At 41.8% G+C, this 19,022-nt stretch overlaps 1 pseudogene; it reads right to left on the reverse strand.

Moving 5' to 3' along the window:
* Positions 1–410: 410 nt before the first annotated feature.
* On the reverse strand, positions 411–18,953 carry LOC123997794 (annotated as a pseudogene).
* Between the last annotated feature and the right edge of the window lie 69 nt (positions 18,954–19,022).

Genomic DNA, 19,022 nt, shown 5'->3' on the forward strand with positions numbered 1-19,022 from the left:
GCCTTAGAGTTTCCTGCTTTTGAAGAATAAAACCTAAATGTATATAAACTGTTCAAAATGGCCCTTTTCTTTTCAACTCTACAACCTGGCATCTGGTCCAGATCAAAACAATCAACTGGAGGCAGAAATTATCTGGTAAACTAAGCACTACGCTAATTACACACTTGCATCCTACTTTGGCTATAAACGGTTGTCAGGAGCAACAGTACCATATAATTTTGTGCTGGTAAAAAGCTATGTTGTGAATGTATACAGCCTGTTCCACAAATATGACAGTGATAATTACACTTAAGTCATGTAAACAGCTCTAGATTTTATTTAAATGTCATCATAATTCACAATGACATACACTACTGTTATTATGGTTGTGACATCTTTATTTAAGCTTTAAAAAGGAGAGAAACACAGACCAACATGGCTACACGATTTATTACTGAAAATACTCAATATATCAGGGCATCAGTTCAGTCTCCAGTACTGTAGTTATTGCTTTACAATAATCTTTGTCTGTGGTCCTCAGCTGTCTAGTCTACAACAGGGAATAACACAGGTGAACTGGTTTAGATGGCAGAGGCATGTTTTAGATCAGAATCCTTTTATGGGGAGTGCTGACATCATAGATGGAGGAGTCTCTTGAAATCCACTGTTGTAGATAGGTCTACTTAGAAACCAACATACGAGAGCGGGACTTTGGGAAACCGGATGTTTAAACCTGGCATAAATTACAATAGGGCAAACGATAAGGTCCCACCATACAGGTCAATAGGTCTTCTTCCAGGAGCGAATATAAAGCTGGATGGGGATCAGTGGGTTTCTTTTCTGTAGGCTGGGATGGAACACATCAAAGTTTACCCGCCGCACCCTTTGAAGGTAGTCCTCCAGCACCACCTAGAACAGCAGCCAGAGAGAGGGAAACAGCATCCACAGCATCAACACACTGTGTCAGTCCTTATTCTCTACATGTGGTAGCTAGTGTGAGCATTATCTGAGCCCAGGAAAGTGATTCCTCTTTGCCCTAGACGCATTGTGACCATCCACCCTTCAAAACATAAAACACACGATGCGGGGCATTTGTCTACCTCAAATTCTTCACCGTGGCGTCATTCTCAAGGCTCTGGTTAATAAGCTCTGCCGTTCCTTTATTGCCCTCTTTCATGCCCCTTCTCTGTGGGAATCAGACTGCTTTTGAGAGTGCCAGTGGTAAGAGCCCATAATGCAGTCCCTTGGTGGTCTGTCTGGTGCGATTTAAATTGGGAGCATTAAAAAGGTCTGTCTGGCCAACTGATGGGGAGCGTGCTGTGATGGGAGGGAGGGATAGGCTAGACATCCATGTCAGGATATTGGGAGGTGGTTGAGGAGGAGAAAGGATCGCTCAACAGATGCTGCTCCTCCTTACCTAGGTTCAGATGAACCTGATTGGAGGATTCATGAAAAAAAAAAAAAATAATCGAATGATAAGAGAACGAAGTGAAACTAACACACAGACCTGGTCTCTTCCCTGGTGCCAAGACTAAAGAAGCCCCATAGATCAGTTCACGAGTCTTATCTTTGGTCAACGCTTTACAAAATATGACCCTTTTCATGATGTTACATCAGTCACAGTGACCACAACCTAACCCAATAAATGCTAATCATTCTTATAATAATAACAACAACCCACCGTTTGGAGGAAGGCAGGGAAGGCAGGGAAGCTGGTATGTTCTTGCTGAATGATCTGGCCTGTGGAGACAAAAAGGTTCAAACTGAGTAAAATGACCAACACAGGCTAATAAAGCTATAATCTGTTTTATAACAGATGAAGGTCTGTAGACATACAAAATCAATGACGCGCATATAAAACACCAGTAGCTACTTAATTTCGGACTGCTTCTCTTTTCAATCCCTTTTCTGTACAAACTCAAAACTATTTTTTTTAACTCAAAGCTCACAATAAAACAAAGTTACAAGTATCACCAACGTTAATTGATTAAGTACACTACCGTTCAAAAGTTTGGGGTCACTCAAATGTCCTTGTTTTCATGGAAAACAGACTTGAAATTAGTTGCAAAATGAATAGGAAATAGTCAAGACGTTGTGGTTATAAAGGTTGAGGATATAAAGGTATAAATAATTATTTTTAATTTAAATAATAAATTGTGTCCTTCAAACTTTGCTTTCAACAAAGAATTCTCGATTGCAGCAATTACAGCCTTGCAAACATTTGGCATTCACAGCGTTGTACGAGATCTTCAGGTTCTTGGCAATTTCTCCCATGGAATAGCCTTCATTTCTCAGAACAAGAATAGACTGACTAGTTTCAGAAGAAAGTCCTTTGTTTCTGGCCATTTTGAGCCTGTAATTGAACCCACAAATGCTGATGATCCAGATACTCAACTAGTCTAAAGGCCAGTTTTATTGCTTCTTTAATCAGAACAGTTTTCAGCTGTGCTAACAATTGCAAAAGGGTTTTCTAATGATCAATTAGCCTTTTAAAATGATAAACTTAGATTAGCTAACACAACGTGCCATTGGAACACAGGAGTGATGGTTGCTGATAATGGGCCTCTGTACGCATATGGAGATATTCCATTAAAAAAACCTGCCGTTTCCAGCTACAATAGTCATTTACAACATTAACAATGTATACACTGTATTTCTGATCAATTTGATGTTCTTTTAAAATGGACAAAACAGTAGCTTTTCTTTCAAAAACAAGGACATTTCTAAGTGACTCCAAACCTTTGAACGGTAGTGTGTGTCGTACGGGTAAAAAAAGCGCATTGTAGTAACCATTAGAGAAAACGACTGATGCCACATGAGAACACAGTCAGAGCCCTACATTTTTTTTTTTTTTTACCAGGACTGGATGAAAAATGTAATTGAATCAAATCTTATTGAAGACTGGAGTTTTTAAAGCAGTAAAACTGTTCAGCAAGAACAGCCCATCAAATAACATTGGAGGAACACTGTCCTAATTTCATAAGGGTACGTACGTGTTGTAGGTGTACGTGGGCTTGGCTGGCAATGTCATATACCACGTCTCTCACATTCTGTTCCCGGCTTCCTCGGATGAAGTCCTCCTGGCCTGGGAGGCTCTGTGCTGGTGGTGACACACACCTTTGTTCACACCACTTATTCACACAGGAGAGATTTGTTCCTTCAAACCACTAATCTAGCCGAGCGAACCAATTGCTCATGCTGAGAGCATATGGTCTCTAAATGGGGCGAATAAAGTGAAGCTCCCGATAATGATCTTCATTATTCACGGCATGTATAGCTATTGTCAGATCTGTTCCTTCTCCTTTAAACTGTTGGCCTCAGGTCAGCCCCCTGATAGACAGAAGTTGTTTAGAAACTGAGTAGAAGTCGGATGATTTGACTGAAAAAAAAAATATATAACGGGTAATCTGAATCTTATTATACAAATAAGGAGTTTAGTTTGATATAGTTTAACAATAATGAGGACAAGGAGTTTTGTATTGCCTAAAAACACAAGGCAGTCGGTGTCTGTAGACATGCTGCTACACATGTTAGCTTGACAAACTAAACAATCAAGTCAGGGAACTTCAATACTATTTGAATGCAATGAAGCTTGGTATTGCAAGTTATTAGCTCGGCTAGAAGCTGTTGTCAAGCAATGGGAGCAACAACAAAGCACAAACATACAGAGGGTCCAATGCCAAAGCCTGTATAAAAGGTAACATCACCACAGACAGAGGCTGCAGTAGTTAAACCCCTGGACACCAACAGTCCCTTCTGCTTCCGACCAGAGCAATTAACTTATGACCGGATGAAAATAATTGGGAAATTGCAAAGCACTCACTGTCCCTTAATGACACAGAAAGTGGAGAAAACCCACCAGGCTTTAGCGAGCTTTAATGTGGGGGGGTGAATCATAGATGGACTGTAGGGGGAAACTCTAGGGAGCTTCAATTGTGCTCAGAACTAGACCTTTATGATGTTACAATAGCGCCCCCAGGTGCCAAAACAATCTTGATAGGCAAATGACCTGGAGGCCTCCACAAACCTGACGAGGTCACTAATGTCACACACACTGGACTAGTAGGGGTAAAAACATCTCCTGATGTCACATCATAAACCAGCTGCACACAGTCCCCTGTCACTCCAGCTGTGGCTCAGAGGCCTTGTTGACAGATGGATCAGACAAAGCTGTGAATTTGACTTGTAACTACAGCCAGTGCATTTGTCATGGGGTTTCATTATAACTGTGCCTCTGGCATACTTCATTTGGAGTAGTGACACACTCCCTCACTGTGTTGATAATGCCAAACCGGTCTAGCAGGAATATCATGTGACATAAAGGCCTGAGATAGATCAGGAATGGCATCCATCTGTACCAAACGTCACTAGCAGGAAAGTCATCATTTTGATACCTCTGTTGCAGATATGGTCACTCACCAGCATGCAGATGTCCATAGGTAGGTAGACTTTGCGTCTGCTGCTGTTGTAGGGCGTGGCTCTTAGGCACATCACGATCCCCTGGGCCTTACCAATATGGCTGGCAGCATGATCAGCATGGACATCTTTCACACCTGGACAAAAAACACCACACAAAGGGAATCAGAGAAGGCAGAAAATAACTCAAGTTAAAACATTGTACCCCTTTTTAAAAAAAAAAAAAAACTATTGTATAAAATACACTTTGTCTAGGTACAAGAAGAATTTGTCTTCTAGTTTACCTCAAACATAGTTACTGTTTTTGATTGACTGGGCCATGCTAAAACCTTAAGCAGAGACTGTTCTCTTGTATACATCATTTATCACAACAATGAAGTGCACACACTTTGATATTAATAACTGGGAAATGCTTTCATGCAGAGTGCCCAGTACTTGAAACAGGTTGAGGCTTTGAGTCAGATGTCTCTTCTAGTCAATTAGACTGGAACAAGTGTGACAGGTTCCTTTGCAGAGGGGGACAAAATAATGACATTCCACAAAAAAACATGCAAATGATTGACAGAAACGCAGGTACTTGCGATGCAGAAATGCCACTTAATTAATCGCGCAAGTGAATACAGCTGGACCTGCTTCTAAGTCTCCCTCTCAAGTCATAAAACAATCTGCATAAGTAATCATTATTTTGTATTCAAGGCATTCAGGAAAGTATACAGACCCCTTGATTTGCTACATTTTGTTACGTTACAGCCTTATTCTAAAATTGATTAAATTGTTGTTTTTTCCTCAATCTACACACAATACCCCATACTGATAAAGCAAATAAAGGTTTTCAGAAATGTTTGATGTAAATGTAATATTTCATAAGTATTCAGACCCTTTGTTGAAGAACCTTTGGCAGCGATTATAGCCTCGAGTCTTCTTGGGTATGACGCTACAAGCTTGGCACACCTGTATTTGGGAAGTTTCTCCCATTCTTCTCTGCAGATCCTCAAGCTCTGTCAGGTTGGATGGGGAGCATCGCTGCACAGCTCTTTTCAGGTCTCTCCAGAGATGTTCAATCGGGTTCAAGTCCAGGCTCTGGCCGAGCCACAAGGACATTCGGAGCCTTGTCCCGAAGCCACTCCTGCGTTGTCTTGGCTGTGTGCTTGGGGTCATGGTCCTGTTGGAAGGTGAACCGTCACCCCAGTCTAAGGTGCTGAGTAGTCTGGAGCAGGTCTTCATCAAGGATCTCTGCACTTTGCTCCATTCATCTTCCCTTCGATCCGGACTGGTCTCCCAGTCCTTGACACAGAAAACCTCCCCGTAGGGATTTTGTCCAGGTTTCCTCCAGACGTGACGCTTGGCATTCATATGAAAGAGTTCAATCTTAGTTTCATCAGAACAGAGAATCTTGTTTCTCATGGTCTGAGAGTCTTTAGGTGCCTTCTGGCAAACTCCAAGCGAGCTGTCATGTGCCTTCTGATGAGCGGCTTCCGTCTGGCCACTCTACCATAAAGGCCCGATTGGTGGAGTGCTGTAGAGATGGTTGTCCTTCTGAAAGGTTCTCCCATCTCCACAGATGAACTCTGGAGCTCTGTCAGAGTGACCATCGGGTTCTTGGTCACCTCCCTGACCAAGGCCCTTTTCCCCGATTGCTCAGTTTGGCTGGGCGGCCAGCTCTAGGAAGAGCCTCGGTGGTTCCAAACTTCTTCCATTTAAGAATAATGGAGGCCACTGTGTTCTTAGGGACTTTCAATGCTGCAGAAATGTTTGGTACCGTTCCCCATATCTGTGCCATGTCACAATCACGTGTCGGAGCTCTACAGACAATTTTGCTCTGACATGCATTGTCAACTGTGGGACCTTTATATAGACAGGTGTCTGCCTTTCCAAATCATGTCCAATCAATTGAATTTACCACAGGTGGACTCCAATCAAGTTGTCAAAACATCTCAAGGATGACAAATGGAAACAGGATGACCCTGAGCTCAATTTCACCTCTCATAGCAAAGAGTCTGACTACTTATCTAAATAAGGTATTTCTGTTTATTTGTTTTTATAAATATGGACGTTTTCACTGTCATTATGTGTGTAGATTGAGGAGGAACATTTTTATTTAATGCATTTTAAAATAAGGCTGTAAAGTAACATGTGGAAAAAGTTAAGGGGTCTGAAAACTTTCAGAATGCACTGTACATCCACAATATAATGTGACTGTTCCTGTCAGGATTCTTCCAAATAGGGAAGGAGCAGAGTCATAATGGGGCGGCAGGGTAGCCTAGTGGTTAGAGCGTTGGACTAGTAACCGAAAGGTTGCAAGTTCAAATCCTCGAGCTGACAAGGTCTGTCATTCTGCCCCTGAACAGGCAGTTAACCCACTGTTCCTAGGCCGTCATTGAAAATAAGAATTTGTTCTTAACTGACTTGCCTAGTTAAATAAAAGGTTAAAAACATTTTTTGTTAATTAAAAATAATCAGTCATTCATTTCATGTAGAGGGGAAATTATGGGTAGTTTCTGTTGTCCAGCCTTTCAACAAAAATCTACTGGAGATCAGTGGCTATATTGATTCATTCTGATGGCATTTTCAAAGTGCAATTATGCATAGAGCGCTCTGTAACACCATGGCGGACATGGTATCATTAAACAAGGCACAATTAAAGTTCCCGGCAATGTTCCAGTCGGTGGCTGCAATTCTCATCTTTCTCATTTTAGTCAATGTGCTGCATTGGCAAGCACGATCCTCATCATTTCTAAAAGAGGTACTTGAACACTGGGAAGTTAATTGCACCCCCCCCCCTCGGGAACAGAACAATGCACATGCTGTACACTCTTCAGTCAGTGGAGTCAAGCACAAAACACACATACCTGCTCACCTAAACTCTCCAGGAGAAGGTACAGTAGTGAGGACTGGGTATTGTCTGAATAGGCCTCCAACTCCTGGAGGTTTCTATAAGCTCTGTCTTCCATGTCTTTCTCCTGTTGGCAACAATAGAGACATATATCAAATAAATTAAACGGAACTAGAATTGATTCCACACAAATCCATGACCTAAAATGCAACATTTGCTTACTCTCTCAGAGATTATCCTAAGCATCCACCTCTTTGTCAGGTAGGGTTTCTTCAACGCCTGCAAAAGGAGATATTTGAAGATGTTTAAAACAGTACACATCAAATGCATTGGAAAAGCTGTTTAATGCTATGCATCAAATACAATTGATTTATAAAGTCCTTCTTACATCAGCTGATATCTCAAAGTGCTGTACAGAAACCCAGCCTAAAACCAAAAACAGCAAGCAATGCAGGTGTAGAAGCACGGTGGCTAGGAAAAACTCCCTAGAAAGGCCAGAACCTAGGAAGAAACCAGGCTATATGCAAAGTCCAAACGATATACAGTCGACTGTAATAGCCGCAGTTGAAAATCCAGCATTGAAAATGAAAACAGAAGACGTCTACTCCAGACAGACCCTCCATAGTTCTGCACTGACAGGCTGCACTGGGGGGGGGGGTCGTCCCTGTAGATCTCCTCCTCTGTAGTCTTCCAGAACTGCATCCGCATCAGACCTATAGTCTTCTGGGAAACAGAGTCCTTCACCTTGGAGAGAAACAAAAAACCAGGGTTTTCTCAATCCCTTTCAGAAGACTTCATTGAATGAGTTTAAACTGTTAGGCATATAGAGTTGCACAAAAAATGTATTGCTTTACTAGACCCTTCCCTCACTGTTATCCATGTTCATATCTAGGTCTATAGGTTGATGTGTTATTCTAGACATAACAGAATTATCTTCAATAGCAGGATGCCTGAACATCAACACGTAGCTCTGGACAAGTATTGGACATACAGTGGGGCAAAAAAAGTATTTAGTCAGCCACCAATTGTGCAAGTTCTCCCACTTAAAAATATGAGAGGCCTGTAATTTATCATAGGTACACTTCAACTATGACAGACAAAATGAGAAGAAAAATAAATCAAGAAATTCACATTGTAGGATTTTTAATGAATTTATTTGCAAATTATGGTGGAAAATAAGTATTTGGTCAATAACAAAAGTTAATCTCAATACTTGGTTATATACCCTTTGATGGCAATGACAGAGGTCAAACTTTTTCTGTAAGTCTTCACAAGGTTTTCACACACTGTTGCTGGTATTTTGGCCCATTCCTCCATGCAGATCTCCTCTAGAGCAGTGACGTTTTGGGGCTGTTGCTGGGCAACACGGACTTTCAACTCCCTCTAAAGATTTTCTATTAGGTTGAGATCTGGAGACTGGCTAGGCCACTCCAGGACCTTAATGCTTCTTACGAAGCCACTCCTTCGTTGCCCAGGCGGTGTGTTTGGGATCATTGTCATGCTGAAAGACCCAGCCACGTTTCATCTTCAATGCCCTTGCTGATGGAAGGAGATTTTCACTCAAAATCTCACGATACATGGCCCCATTAATTCTTTCCTTTACACGGATCAGTCGTCCTGGTCCCTTTGCAGAAAAACAGCCCCAAAGCATGATGTTTCCACCCCCATGCTTCACAGTAGGTATGGTGTTCTTTTATTTAAAATAAAAAATATATATATATTTTATTTTTGCATTTTCCAATTAGGAACATTCAAAACAAAAGTGAAAAGATATTAGACAACGATAGGACAAAGTGACAGTAACAGACGAACGTAACAAAAATAAATTATAATTATAGTTATATAAACAAACATACAATAATAAATAAAAAAACAATAAAAAAATATTTTACAAATAACGAGACTTTGGATCACCTGCCGTAGGCTACATAATATACATTACGTGTGAAACATTATGTGAGGATTTATATATAGATTCAATCAATGAGATGTGGGGGGAGATTCTCCATATAGTCAATAAAAGGTTGCCAAATTCTGTAAAATGTCTTTAACTTATTCCTCAAGCAGTAAGTGATTTTCTCCAAAGGGATACAACTATTAACTTCCGAAAGCCACATTGCAACTGGCAGGGAGGAATCCAATTTCCATTTCAAGGCAATACATTTCTTGGCAATCGCTAGCAATATTTCTGTTAGCTTTATAGTATGGCTTTGCCTAAGATTGGTGTTAGTAAAGTTACCCAGTAGGCAGACCTCCGGGTCTAAAGGGAATGCAACCCCGTGAATTGAGGATATGGTATCGCATACCCCCTGCCAGAAACAGTGTAGTTTTGAACACTGCCAAGTGGAATGGAGGAATGTTCCTTCATCTGAGCCACATCTAAAACATAGGGAGGAGATATCTGGGTTGAACCCGTGCAGTCTAGATGGGGTGATATAGAGCTGATGGAGGAAATTAAACTGGATCAGTCTGTATCTGGAGTTCAATGTGGATGTAACCCCATCCCTGCATAAGTCACTCCATAGATCCTCATCAAGATCAATACCCAGATCTCTCTCCCATCTAAGTCGGGGTTTATCTAGCCCAGGCAGTGTTAATCTTGACATAAGAGCATTGTAAACACGGGAAATGGTCTTGAACAGTCGTTGGTCTGCGTGGCAGAGTTGTTCAATAGGTGACATCTTAGGTAGGTTCCATTGTCCCTTGAGAGTCACCTTAATAAAGTTTCGTAGTTGTAGGTAGCTAAAGAAGTCCCTGTTAGGCAAGTGGTATTTCTGTTTCAGCTGATCAAAAGACATATGAACTCCCTCCTCGTAACAATGTTCCAGAAGAGTGATCCCCCTTATCAGACCATGGTCTAAAGTTACTATTCTGGAAAAACATAGGGATCAATCTATTGTTCCATAAAGGGGTTTTAGGGGAAAGGAATCCCCCTCGTCCGAACAGCTCATGCAGTTTGCACCATGCCAGGACAGAGTGTATGATTAAAGGGTTGTCTGTGATGGTTTTTATAGATTTTCTGTCCCATTTGTAAAACAGATCTGCCCCAGTGTCATCATTTACCTCAAGCTTTTCAATGTTCAACCATGAGGGAGAGAGACCATTGTCAAACCTCTGAGCCAGAAACCTAGACTGTGCAGCCCAGTAGTACATTCTAAAATTGGGGAGGTTTAAGCTCCCTTGACTGTAATCAAGGGTCAGTTTATCCAGGCCAACCCTAGGGGTTTTGCCGTGCCAGATAAACCGTCTGGTCAGCTTGTCGAGAGAGGAATAAAATGCTGCGGGAACAGGGATAGGGAGAGATTGAAACAGATATAGAAACCTGGGCAGGACATATATTTTAATTACATTGATTCTACCCAGTAGAGTGAGAGGTAAGTCCATCCATTTACAAAGGTCAACCTCCACCTTTTACAACAAACTGGCCAGATTGAGTTTATAGAGGTTGTTCAGATTACCATCCACCATTATGCCCAAATATGTGAAGCCCATAGGCGACCATCTAAAAGGAAACTTGTGTTTGATGGTATGATGGTCAAAGACAGACAACGGTAAGATTTAGCTTTTATCGAGATTGACCTTATATCCAGAGATAGAACTATAACACTGTAGTAGGATCTGCAAGTGAGAGAGGGGGTGTTCTGGGTTTGTTAGGAATAAGATAAGGTCGTCCGCAAAGAGTGATAATTTATGGGTATGGGGGCCCACCTCAAAGCCATGTATGTCAGGGCACGTTCTAATAGCCTCAGTCAACGGTTCGATGGCGAGGGCAGAGGTGGGGGCTAATTGGGCAACCTTGTCTGTTCCCCCTATAAAGAGGGAAAGAGGAGGAAGTAATCCCATTGGTAGCAATCCTAGCTTTAGGAGATTTGTAGAGTGATTTTATCAAATTTACAAACACGGTACCTAAACCGAACTTTTCCAAAACGTGAAAGAGGTATGGCCATTCAACCCTATCAAAGGCCTTTTCAGCATCGAGGGAGACTGCGACACTAGGTATTTTGTTTTTGTTAGCAAGGTGAATTATATCAAAGAACCTTCTGAGATTATTGGAGGACAATCTATTAATTATGAAGCCAGTCTGATATGGGTTGACCAACAGGGGAAGACATGACTCCAGTCTCTTAGATAGCATCTTGGTGACCAGTTTACAATTTGTGTTAAGGAGAGAGATTGGTCTATAGGAGGCGCACTTTAGCGGGTTTTTCCCTTTCTTGTGGATTACAGTAATCACTGCTTGAGAGAAGGACTCTGGAAAGCAGTTGTCTTCTCTGGCTTTTTTAAGTACCTCCATAAGGTAGGGGACCAACAGCTCCCTAAATTATTTATAGAACTCTGGAGGGAAGACATCCTCCCCAAGAGATTTATTAGAAGGTAAGGATTTAATGGCCTCCAACATTTCAGGGACTGAGAAGTGATCACTCAGGCGCTCACTGTCTTCCCCTGACAGGCATGAGAGGTTGAGAGAGGAGAGAAAGGAGTCCATCTCTGATAGATCATCGCTTGATTGGGAAGTGTAGAGGTCTTCATAGTATTTCTTAAAAGTATTATTAATTTCAGTAGGGTCGAAAGATCTCTTTAGTGAGAGTTTCTATGGCATTACTTGTCCTCTTACTTTCCTCTGCTTTCAGTTGCCATGCCAATACTTTGTGAGCTTTCTCTCCAAGCTCATAATAACACTGTTTTGATTTAGTGATGGCACTTTCAGCTTGATATGTGTTCAGAATATTATATTTAAGTTTTTTATTTACCAAAAGCCTGTATAGATCTTTAGTCGGGCCTCTTTGGTAGGTTTTCTCTAGCTCGGAGATTTCAGATTCAAGAGCACTCAGTTCCGCACCATGTTTTTTCTTCAGCCCTTTAGTATAGGAAATAATCTGTCCCCTCAGGTAGGCCTTCAATGTGTCCCAAAGAATGAAGCTGTCAGGAGCAGAGGGTTTGTTTGTCAAAGTAAAAATATTGATCTGCTCTTTGATGAATGCACAAAATTCAGGTTGCTTTAGAAGTGTAGAATTTAGTCTCCATCTATATGCTCCATTTACCTTGGTAGGAATGGAGATTGATAATACCAGAGGAGAATGGTCACTAAGCAATCTGGGGAGATACTCGACATCTAACACTCTATGAAACAGTTGTGTCGAAAGTAAAAAGTTATCTATGCGTGTGTGTGTCTTGTGTGGGTGTGAATAAAAAGAGTAGTCCCTATCCTGTGGGTGCAACTGTCTCCAGATGTCTAGTAAATTGAGATCTTTCATGAATGACATGGTGAGCTTGCCGGCTTTGGTAAGAAGTGAGGGTTTATCAGAAGCGAAAATTAAAATCTCCTCCAACCAGTAGCCATCCTGGTGGTGCTTGAGCAACCTGAAGGAAGACATTCTGAATAGACATATGGTCATCGAAGTTTGGAGCATAAATATTCAATAGGGTCCAAGACTCAAAACATATGCCCCTGCACCAAAACAAACCTGCCAGAGGGATCAGAGATGGTGTTGTTGACACAGAAGGGGATGTGTCTACTTATCAAAATTGCAGTTCCTCTTGCTTTGGAGTTAAAAGAGGATGCAAAAACTTGTCCTACCCATTCCCTCTTCAATTTCCTGTGTTCACTGGCTGTAAGATGTGTTTCTTGTAAAAACACAATGTCAGCCTTTAATTTCTTAAGGTATGTATAGACTCTTTTCCTTTTAAATCGGGCTGTTAAGACCTTTTATGTTGAATGCGACATATTTTAGTGGATTAAGCATGGGTTGGGTTTCAAATATGTAACTGAATAGAAATCTATCATATGCAGATAATTAGGAAATGTTTCAACTTTGGTTTGAGCACAAAAGTGACCTGTGTGTCTCTTTAAGAAGGAAACAATAAACATAGAAAAAAGGAAGAAAAAAATTATAATAATAAAAATCCCACCCACCCCGATTGTCAGACTAGAACAACAGTCCCAACAATCAAACATGAATACACTTGTAGAGATACGTTGCTGCTCGCTTTCCATCTTGCTCTTACTAGCTAAACCTTGGTGTAAACTAAAATCTGCGAGCTCTCTAAATTGAAAACAAACGTTGAGAATAGATATTTATGGCTGAATATTTACTGCCCATGGTAAGGGCTGCTTGAGTCTCTTTACGAAAGATTAACATAAATGAGGGGGAAAGCAGTGGGCCTAAACCCACTTATTGCTTCGCCCAGTAGATATGGACTAAACCAAAATATACTCTCCTGTAAATGTAATAGAACTCACCCCGGGAAGATACGGTTAGTTGAAAATGTACAAATCAATTTAAAGTGACCAGGAGATACCAGCAGTTCAATCCGGATAAGAGAAAACAAACGAACTGCATTTTATCCCCCAGAGAGACCGTCCTGGCTCAGACTCAGACGTTGCTCAGTTCTTTGAGAAAAGTGTGCACTTCTCCCGGTGTGTTGAAGAGATGGCTTCGGCCTTTGTACTGAACTTTCATCCGCGCAGGGTGGATGAGGTAGCCGGTGATGTTCTTCTCCTTCAGTGCTTTGGCGGCAGGTCTGAACTGCTTGCGGCGTCTGGCGAGGTCCGCACTCATATCCGGGAAAAAGGCTGACCCTCTTCCCATCGATGGCGATGTCCCCTTTGGCTTTTGCGAGTTGCAGTATCTTCTCTCTGTCTTGGAAACGGAGGAACCTGATCAGGACGGCTCTTGGGGGCTCATCTGGCCGGGGTTTCGGCGCTGATGTTCTGTGGGCGCGTTTGATTTCCAGCGGCTTGGTGATGTTGGTTATGCCTAGGACCTCCGGGATCCATTGAGTGAAGAAACGGACCGGGTCACGGCCCTCGCTGTCCTCTTTCAATCCCACCACACGGATATTACTACGTCTACTCTGATTCTCCATCTGATCTACTTTGTTTTTGAGGTAGGCATTGTCCTTTTGCAGTTGTGTCAAGACCTGGTAATGTCAAGCGATGGCATCTTCAACTGTGCTAATGCGCAGCTCTGCCTCAGTCGTTCTCAAAAGGAGATCATTCATGGAGGATTTCAGGTCGTCAATGGAAGAATGGAGTTCAGCCGATTTCTTATCGATTTTCAGAGAAAGACCTCTGTTACCATCCTGAATTTCCCAGAGGAGAGTAGCCAGCATGTCGGCAGGCTCGCAAGAGGCTGCTGAGAGCAACAGTCTGGAACTGTCGTCTGAGTTGTGAGGGCTAATGCTAATCTTGCTAGCTGTAGCATTATCGTTATCTTGGGAATCAACAACGTTTTGGTCGTCCTTCTTGCCTCTCGGTCGGAGGTCCATGGCTCTTTGGGAAGGTAAGTACTTGACAATTTATCAGCCAATGTTAGAATATTGTTTCAACGTTGTTATTTAGGTAAAAATAGAATAAATTTGAAGAGCTCGGTTTGTCAACGTCTGCTCAGCTCCGCGGCATCACGTGTCTCGGTATGGTGTTCTTTGGTTGCAACTCAGCACTCTTTGTCCTCCAAACACGACGAGTTGAGTCTATTTTTGTTTCATCGGACCATATGATATTCTCCCAATCTTCTTCTGGATCATCCAAATGCGCTCTAGCAAACTTCAGACGGGCCTGGACATGTACTGGCTTAAGCAGGGGGACACGTCTGGCACTGCAGGATTTGAGTCCCTGGCGGCGTAGTGTGTTACTGATGGTAGGCTTTGTTACTTTGGTTCCAGTTCTCTGCAGGTCATTCACTAGGTCCCCCCGTGTGCTTCTGGGATTTTTGCTCACCGTTCTTGTGATCATTTTGACCCCACAGGGTGAGTTCTTGCGTGGAGCCCCAGATCGAGGGAGATTATCAGTGGTCTTTTATGTCTTCCATTTCCTAATAATTGCTCCCACAGTTGATTTATTCAAACCAAGCTGCTTACCTATTGCAGATTCAGTCTTCCCAGCCTGGCGCAGGTCTACAATTTTGTTTCTGGTGTCCTTTGACAGCTCTTTGGTCTTGGCCATAGGCGAGTGTGACTGTTTGAGGTTGTGGACAGGTGTATTTTATACTGATAACAAGTTCAAACAGGTGCAATTAATACAGGTAACGAGTGGAGGACAGAGGAGCCTCTTAAAGAAGAAGTTACAGGTCTGTGAGAGCCAGAAATCTTGCTTGTTTGTAGGTGACCAAATACTTATTTTCCACCATAATTTGCAAATAAATTCATTAAAAATCCTACAATGTGATTTTCTGGATTTTTTTCCCCCTCATTTTGTCTGTCATAGTTGAAGTGTACCTATGATGAAAATTACAGGCCTCTCATCTTTTTAAGTGGGAGAACATGCACAATTGGTGGCTGACTAAATACTTTTTTGCCCCACTGTATGACCACCCCATTGAGGATTATAGTTTCATCATTTCCAATATATGCATATACAGTGGGGAGAACAAGTATTTTATACACTGCTGATTTAGCAGGTTTTCCTACTTACAAATCATGTAGAGGTCTGTCATTTTTATCATCTGTGCACTTCAACTGTGAGAGACGGAATCTAAAACAAAAGTCCAGAAAATCACATTTGTAAAGTAATTAATTTGCATTTTATTGCATGACATAAGTATTTGATCACCTACCAACCAGTAAGAATTCTGGCTCTCACAGACCTGTTAGTTTTTCTTTAAGAAGCCCTCCTGTTCTCCACTCATTACCTGTGTTAACTGCACCTGTTTGAACTCGTTACCTGTATAAAAGACACCTGTCCACACACTCAATCAAACAGACTCCAACTTCTCCACAATGGCCAAGACCAGAGAGCTATGTAAGGACATCAGGGATACAATTGTAGACCTGCACAAGGCTGGGATGGGCTACAGGACAATAGGCAAGCAGTTTGGTGAGAAGGCAACAACTGTTGGCGCAATTATTAGAAAATGGAAGAAGTTCAAGATGACGGTCAATCATCCTCGGTCTGGGGCTCCATGCAAGATCTCACCTCGTGGGGCATCAATGATCACGAGGAAGGTGAGGGATCAGCCCAGAACTACACGGCAGGACCTGGTCAATGACCTGAAGAGAGCTGGGACCACAGTCTCAAAGAAAACCATTAGTAACACACTACGCCGTCATGGATTAAAATCCTGCAGTTCACGCAAGGTCCCCCTGCTCAAGCCAGCGCATGTCCAGCCCAGTCTGAAGTTTGCCAATGACCATCTGGATGATCCAGAGGAGGAATGGGAGAAGGTCATGTGGTCTGATGAGACAAAAATAGAGCTTTTTGGTCTAAACTCCACTCGCCGTGTTTGGAGGAAGAAGGATGAGTACAACCACAAGAACATCATCCCAACCGTGAAGCATGGAGGTGGAAACATAATTCTTTGGGGATGCTTTTCTGCAAAGGGGACAGGACGACTGCACCGTATTGAGGGGAGGATGGATGGGGCCATGTATCGCGAGATCTTGGCCAACAACCTCCTTCCTTCAGTAAGAGCATTGAAGATGGGTCGTGGCTGGGTCTTCCAGCATGACAACAACCCGAAACACACAGCCAGGGCAACTAAGGAGTAGCTCCATAAGAAGCATTTCAAGGTCCTGGAGTGGCCTCGCCAGTCTCCAGACCTGAACCCAATAGAAAATCTTTGGAGGGAGCTGAAAGTCCGTATTGTCCAGCGACAGCCCCGAAACATCTGGAGAAGGTCTGTATGGAGGAGTGGGCCAAAATCCCTGCTGCAGTGTGTGCAAACCTGGTCAAGAACTACAGGAAACGTATGATTTCTGTAATTGCAAACAAAGGTTTCTGTACCAAATATTAAGTTCTGCTTTTCTGATGTATCAAATACTTATGTCATGCAATAAAATTCTAATTAATTACTTAAAAATCATACAAATGTGATTTTCTGGATTTGTTTTAGATTCCGTCTCTCACAGTTGAAGTGTACCTATGATAAATGCTTTGTAAGTAGGAAAACCTGCAAAATCAGCAGTGTATCAAATACTTGTTCTCCCCACTGTATATTCATTCAGCGCCTTCAGAAAGTATTCACACCCCTCAACTCTTTACATATTTTGTGTTACAGCTTGAATTTAAATTGGATTAAATTGAGATTCTTTGGTCACTGGCCAACACACAATACCCCATAATGTCAAAGTGGAATTATGTTTTTCTAAACATTTACAAATTAATACAAAATAAAAACCTGAAATGTATTGAGTCAATAAGCATTCAACCCATTTCTTATGGCAAGCCAAAATAAGTTCAGGGTTAAAAATGTATTAAACAAGTCACATAAGTTGCATGGACTCACTGTGTGCAATAAGTGTTTAACATGATTTTTGAATGACTACCTCATCTCTCTACCACACACATACAGATAACTAAGGTTTCTTAGTCAAGCAGTGAATTTCAACCACAAAGACCGGGGAGGTTTTCCAATGCCTTGCAAAGAAGGGCACCTATTGGTAGATGGCAAAACATTTAAAAAAGCAGACATTGAAAATCCTTTTGAGCATGGTGAAGTTATTAATTACACTTTGGATGGTGTATCAATACCCCCAGTCACTAGAAAGATACAGGTGTCCTTCCTAATTCAGTTGCCGGAGAGGACGTAAACCGCTCAGGGATTTCACCATGAGGCCAATGGTGACTAAAACCATTACAGAGTTTAATGGTTGTGATAGGAGAAAATGGAGGATGGATCAACAACATTGTAGTTACTCCACAATACTAACCTAATTGACAAGAGTGAAACAAAGGAAGCCTGTACCCAATAAATATATTCCAAAACAGGCATCCTGTTTGCAATAAGGCACTAAAGTAAAACTGCAAAAAATGTGGCAAAGAAATTACCCTTATGTCCTGAATAAAAAGTGTTATATTTGGGGCATATTTAACAACACGTCACGGAGTTCCATTCTTCATATTTGCAAGCATGGTGGTGGCTGCGTCCAGGTGTTCAAAGCTCTTAGAGACTTACCCAGAAAGACTGGGTTGTAATCGCTGCCAAAGGTGCTTCTACAAACTATTGACTCAGTGGTGTGAATACTTATGTAAATGAGATATTTCTGTATTGAATTTTAAATGCATTTGAAAAAATATTTTCCCTTTGTCATTATGAAGTATTGTGTTACGATGAGTGATATTTAAATATTTAAAAAATATTCTCTGTGGGCTGGAAGCCTGCTAATATTCCATTTTGAATTCAGGCTGTAACACAAAATGTGGAACAAGTCAAGGGTACTCAGTACTGAGCTTGCTGGAATACCTGCCTGAGCCAGCTCGACATTGAAGGCCCTCAGGGCCAGTGAGGAGCGTTGGGCATCCTCAGGGAGAAGCAGGGAGGACACAAAACCGTCATAGTCCCGAGACCTGGGGAAACAAGGCAGTGAACACAGGCAAGTTAATCAAAATAAGTCAAGTGTAATGCTAGTGGTGGACTAACTTCTTCACAATGAAAACATTGGATGCAGTAACACACGTAACAAAAACAAACAACTAGCCAGGGTTGGGGTATATACACTGAAAGTCCAATTCTCTTCAAAGCATTTCATTGAGGAACATTTGGACAATGAAGCCAGTCACAGAGGGCCCATGCAATTTGTGCATAGAAGGATGCTTGCAGGTCATACCATTTAGAGCCATATTTTACTAACTACCAAGTTGGCTTGCTTACCTCACAATATCGATACAGTATTTTTCGTTGTGCTGCGACTCTATAGTCGAGTTTGTTGAAGCTCGTAGACATTTCACTTCTGTAGGTCGTTGAATGCAATATATTTCTTTGGAGTGAGTGAAACACCGAACATTTGGTGGTTAATAATCCATGTTTTGCACTAATGCCATGTTGACAACATACCCTTCAACTTTCACCCTTACCTT

The sequence above is a fragment of the Oncorhynchus gorbuscha genome, linkage group LG15 (genome assembly GCF_021184085.1).
Source record: "Oncorhynchus gorbuscha isolate QuinsamMale2020 ecotype Even-year linkage group LG15, OgorEven_v1.0, whole genome shotgun sequence".
NCBI classification, from domain to species: domain Eukaryota; kingdom Metazoa; phylum Chordata; class Actinopteri; order Salmoniformes; family Salmonidae; genus Oncorhynchus; species Oncorhynchus gorbuscha.